Here is a 6,000-nt window from a genome sequence, read left to right as displayed (position 1 = left end):
CACACACACACACACACACACACACACACACACACACACAAACATACACACGCGCGCGCGCACGCACGCACGAAATCGTCGTGTGTCGTTCTAGTATCCAAAAAAATTATTATATTATTATGCGGCAGATACGTAGGATTATTAGGCAGGTAGAGTAGAGTAGGTATACCTCATAAAAAGGTTTTTGTGAAATAACCCTTATTTGGTTTTGGGGTTCATTAGGTGATTGTTTCAGAACCAGTGCAGTTTGTTTTGGTCACTTCATATACGGTAATGTGTATGCGATCCGAACGAAAATTTTGTTTTGAAATAATTTTTTTTATTCGTAACTTTGAAGTATGTTATCCAAGTGTAAGCACTGTGTTACCCGAGGACGTGTGTGTGCCTAACTATTTGTGAGGACCAATGGGTCCTTCGGTAATAGGTAGGCACACACAGGAAGGTCTTATCTTGCTCTAATACCTGCACCCAGTGCAAGCAAGGTGGCAACGTACTACTCAATATTGTTCTAAAATAAAAATAAAAAACATCGACACCACAAAACATGAACAAAAAGAAGAACACATAAACAGTATTCAGGAGAATAACAATTAAGTAATAATATAACACAAAACCGTGGAAGCCTAGTGGTTTGATTTACCTTCCGCCTCTCAAACAGAGGCCGTGGGTTCGAATTTCTTGAGTTTCTCGTAATTTATGTGCGAAATTGAATTTAATTTGAAATTTACCGTGATTATTTCGACGAAGGAAAACATCATGATGTAACCGGTACGTCGGAGATGGTTCACTACCCTTGGAAAACCTGTGAAGTGTCCAACCCCCAATGGGCCAGCAGCATAACGGTCTAGGGCCTCAACCCTCCTATGAGAGGAAACCCGTCCAGCAGTGGAACGTATAAATGGGTTGATTTCTTTTACACTTATAGCCCCACACTAGGTAAACCCTGCATCGTGGGTGCCATGAACACACACATAAACAACCACAAATTACACCTAAACTCACGGGAGAAGCAAATGTAGGCCATACAAACATTTCTCCCGGCCCGGATGCTCTTTTGGAACCTTAGGATTATTCAGACTCCTCATGTTAGAGCTTATAGAATATTTGTTTAAATTTCACATATTTATTTTAGTAGAAGAAGAGCTCATTGTCAAAGAGTTCACCCAGGGCAGTACTGCCACCTTACCTATTTCTGCCGCCAAGCAGTAATGTCAGTATTACTGTGATCCGGTTTTGAAGGGTAAGTGTGCTGGTGAAATTACAGGCACATGGGACTTGGCAACTTATATCTCAGGATGACAGTGCTCCTCAGTTCTTTGTGATTTAAAGAAAAAATCTTCAACTCTTTAATTAACTTGTAAGTCAGTAATCCGTACTAATTCTCAGTTGAGTTAATTAAGCGTAAAAATTTGCTTTCTTAAGTGTGTGCTTTCAAAGCCGCTTTGCTTTGATGTTGAAAAATGGTAGTCACTTTCCTTTGTTTTTATACGAGATGAGAAAAGTCCTGAACTTTGAAGTAAGACGATACAAGTACCTACAGGAGCTTCTTTAACATTTTCAGAGCTTTTGTTGGAAAGTAATTTATACGAGTAGGTACTTCGATCAATCAGTTGTAATGTAATTAGAATAATGATGATTTTCCGATACACTTGTATCGTACGATATTAGTAGCAGTAGAGCTCCTTGTGAAAGAGTTCGTCCAAGGAAGTACTGACACTTATTTTTGTCTCCAAGCAGTTATGTAACCATTATTGCGTTCCGGTTTTGAAAGGTAAGTGTGCTGGTGAAATGACAGGCATATGGGACTTATCAACTTATGTCTCAGGGTAACGAGCGCAGTAGCAGTGCTCCTCATATTTTTGAGATTTAGGTTCGTCGCTTACTACCAGGAGTACGACTTGCTTGATATCATAAAAAACGAAGAAAAATTATTCATAGAATTATGCACTTACCGACTATAATATGTCTAATTGTACTTTTAGTGGAATATACAACCCTTTAAGTCACAATCCACAACGCTTGCCCATTGCTGACTGGGGACTTTATATATTTTCCAGGGATTGTCAACCTTTTTCGATATGCCGGTTTCATCACAATATTTGCCTTCGCTCTTGGCAAGAGGTATTGTTACGAAACATTGACAAATGTACATTACTTAGAAATTAAAGATTCGAATTGCCGACGTCTCAACTGAGAAGCAACTCTTCTCCCAATGGGCTATCCTTGCTGTAATATAAGTAAATTGTTTTATTTCTAAGTAAATTCTTTATTTCCACAAATTTTGTAACAATTTCAGGTCAGTAATATACATACAATGATTATACGCATAAATAAATGTATATTCGAATTGGTACTTACTCCTTACGATCGATAGCAAATACGAAATAATCTAGTAATTATAAGTCTAGTATAATATGAGCGCTCTTTTATACCAAATTTGGTTCGGGATTCTGAAGAATTGCTGTCTACATAGGTACGAGTATAATAGTTAATGATTTGCTATTACACCTTTAGTGCTACTATTCCGCACGACCCACCGGGCTTTAATTCCTGTGTCCCAAGGCTTTGCAGACTGAATAATAGGCATAGTGGATTTAGCGGTATATTTGGCAGTCTCTATACAAATTTCGAAAAATAATACTATTAAACCTTAATGAAATTTCTTTTATCCTGTTTAGTTTGATACTGCCCGAGTCTCTTGTTATCTTGTATTTATTGTTTTTGTTTGTAATACTTTCTTACATTTAGTTATTGTTCACTTATTGAATAAAAGCATGTTTTTGGCTTGCTGAACGTATTTATTATATTTAATTATAATAAAAATGTTCAAAGCAAATGTTTTGTGAAAAGAAGGAAATGGCGTCACAATAACAGTGAGATAGAACGAGTGAACGTAGACAGAATGAGATGCTTGAAGGATTGGGTCGATCACGAACAGTTATTGTTTTTATTTGTCTGTATTTAAGTCGTTTTTGCAAGTTGTATTCACTAGTATACAGTTGTTCTTCACCACATTTAATTTATTGTACGTAATAGTGTAATAACTTTAAGTGAACCTATAAATAATGGGAGAATCCCTCCACCTTCCCAGCTTTCAAGCAAGTAATCTTTGTTATACGAGCCTAATCATGGAGGATGAATGCCATATTTGCTCGATGCTCGTTCCGGCACTCGCTCGTAAAGTACTACAACATTATTATGATTATTGTTATTCACAAGAGCTATTATATTTAACCGACTCAAAAAAGAGGAGGTTCTCAATTCGACTGTATTTTTTTGTGTGTATATACGCGATTACTCCGACATTTGTGAATCGATTTCGATGATCCTTTTTTGTTGGAAGGAAAATATTCCATCTCTAAAAGTAAATTAGGGGATAAATCCAGTTTATTGGTATTAAAACCCACTTTCCGTTAATCGATTTCAATAAAACTTGGCAAACAGATGTAATCCCCCAAATTTTTCAGGTCCGTCTTTTTTTTAATAAAAAAGTTATAATTGTAAAGACTTTTACATAAGCTTGACCGCCTTCTCAATCCGTTTCATCTTCTGCAAATTTGATCATATTTCCTCTTTCAGGGCTCAACTTAAATGGCTCCCTATCTGTCAATGCAGGCAGAAAAGACTACTCTGCACGTTGTACTCCATTATTTTCAATCTCCACTATCCAAAATACTTGAAATGTAAATTTCTGTATCTCTGTGATTGTCATACCGCCCCCTTCGATACATTAACTCTCTTTCACTCTCCTTCATTCTGGCTTCATGTCTGATTCCTTCACTCTCCATTCAACACATGCCTGGAATGCTCTCCCGGACTCCATCTAAAGGTCTCCTAGTTTGTTGTCTTTTAAAAAGAATGTCCATGAGCATCTTTTAAATAGTTTGTCACAGCGATAATCATCGTCACCATTTTCTGTTATTTATATAATATTTTGTTTTGATCCGGCTGGATTCGAACCAACGTCTTCTAGCAAACCGTGCTAGACGCTATGGCAATTAAGCCTCGGAACGAACCAGCGGACCTTACGAATTTTTGTATGTGCTTGTTGTAGATATTTGTTTAGGTTTTTTAACGACTTTTTTGCCGTAGCGCCATATGTGAGACATCTATTTCTTCAGTAATAATCATAAGTTATAATTATGATTTGCTAAATACAATTTTACAGTACCTGTAAAATATAGCATTATGTGCTTAATAGCGTATGTCATGTATACTGGGGGCCCCACAGAGTCAGGACGTCTGTCATAGACGTTTCATTGGATAGTACTTATGTTTATCATTAGATAGTATTTACGCTAACTGTATCGAAAAAGAAACAAGAAATCTGATCTTTACTTGAGTACTTGGAATGTAAATAGATATCTGTTTACTAGCCTTACTACTTCTAGGATCGATATAAAGAAGACCTTGGGCTCCAATGGAATAGTGTTATTATTTCAGTACATTTTCTGTATAGTCGTGGATAAAGAGTAATTCTAAAATGTTCTAGAGTGATAGTGGGATACAGTTCACTTTTGCATTAAGATTATGAAAAGGTGGACACAGGTGACCTGGTGAACCTACCTGCGAAATAGTTCGTCTAGGGTAGTACTGTCAACTTACTTATTTCCGTCGCCAAGCAGTAATGTGAGCATTACTACGTTTTGGTATTGAAGGGTTAAGGGTGCTGGTGAAATATCAGGCACATGGGACTTGTCAACTTATCTCTCAGGGTGTCGGGCGCACAGTGGTAGTGCTATTCAGATCTTTGTGATTTAAAGCTTTGAGTGACACAGCAACAGTTACGAACTGGCGTGTCGCTTACCATCAGGCGCACTACTTGTTCGTTCCATCACTTGGTATCAATAAAAAAAATGTATACCTATGTAGGTATATTATTTTTTACGAAGTGTGGCACGATTTTTTAAAGTTTGACAAAGAATATTTACACCTGTATTTTCTTTATGTGTGTACATTTTTGCCCCAATTTCAGTGTCTCGTTCATTTCCATTTCAAGCTCGCATGTACCTACTATGTCGTTTCAACTTTACTTTTAATTTTTTCAAACTTTTTAAGTCCAAATAATGTGGGACTGTTGCAAGATGTTTGTAATTCGTTCCACGTAGACTGCGTGACAGCGACGATATTTTCCAAATGTTACTTTAATTCTACTTAATTCTTTTTAGAATTTCACATGCTGTAAATCCTTGTTAGTGTAAAGTAATAATTCATGTTTTCTCTTTCACTGTGTTTTTCAACTATGGCTCGCCAACACACACATTCGCGTCTTTATCGTAGAGCCTCCCAGCATAGACTGACTCCTCTTTTTTGATTAGTCATTCACCCACATTCTCGTACACTACAATATTATAAAAATGTATCTTTTGAAATAATTTCAGGTTTCAAGACAATCTAATGCTGGCAATGTTTTTGAAATCGATTGTGCACAAAAACTTCTAGAGTCAATTTCCTAAATTATAAATATATCACTCGTGACCACCACTTTAATTTACAAGGACGCCGATCTTTTGACAGCTAAGAGCACTCCATTTTTTTTCGTCGCTGAGGGTGTAGAGGAATATAATAGGATTAAGGAGTACAACTGTGTGCTGAATTGTGTGAACCGCTCTCATACCGTTTCTGTCGAACACTTGGAATAGGCCCTGTTCAAGTAGGCCAGGCCAGACCAGAACATTCTGGTTAAACTCGATCCATCGTCTACCTTAGCTGGACTTAATAAGTCTTGACTACGTTCGTGAACGAGCCCCTTTTTTGAACTCACGGATTAAAATATAGGAACTACAAACAATAGATTAGTCATACCTATACATCGTCCAATTCCACAACTCGGTTAATCATTTCCTTCCGATAAATATAAACTGTATCTCAAAATTCTACTCATATAATTGACGTGCAAAGGACAAAAGTTCGTATTTATTTAAAAATTACGTGAGCTTAATTCGCTACGATTGGTTTTGGAGCGCAGCATATTGTTTTCAAACAAAATAAATGATATTT

At 36.8% G+C, this 6,000-nt stretch overlaps 1 protein-coding gene across 2 annotated transcripts in view; it reads left to right on the top strand.

Annotated features, from left to right (window-relative positions):
• Nucleotides 1-6,000, top strand: part of LOC113231988 (acetylcholinesterase-like) — a 138,275-nt gene that overhangs the window by 3,823 nt on the left and 128,452 nt on the right. The window contains exon 1 of one of the 2 annotated variants that reach the window (XM_026466608.1): nt 2,058-2,121. The exons of the other annotated variant lie outside the window; for it this stretch is intronic. The gene's annotated coding sequence lies outside the window, so the exon portion shown is untranslated. Of the gene's footprint in view, nt 1-2,057; nt 2,122-6,000 lie in introns of those variants that run through there. 2 annotated transcript variants of the gene reach the window in all.

Source organism: Hyposmocoma kahamanoa, unplaced genomic scaffold (assembly GCF_003589595.1).
Source record: "Hyposmocoma kahamanoa isolate Upper Pololo Valley unplaced genomic scaffold, ASM358959v1 66, whole genome shotgun sequence".
NCBI lineage: Eukaryota > Metazoa > Arthropoda > Insecta > Lepidoptera > Cosmopterigidae > Hyposmocoma > Hyposmocoma kahamanoa.
The sequence above is the reverse complement of the archived record's forward strand: the minus strand, read 5'-3'. Positions and strand labels throughout refer to the sequence as shown.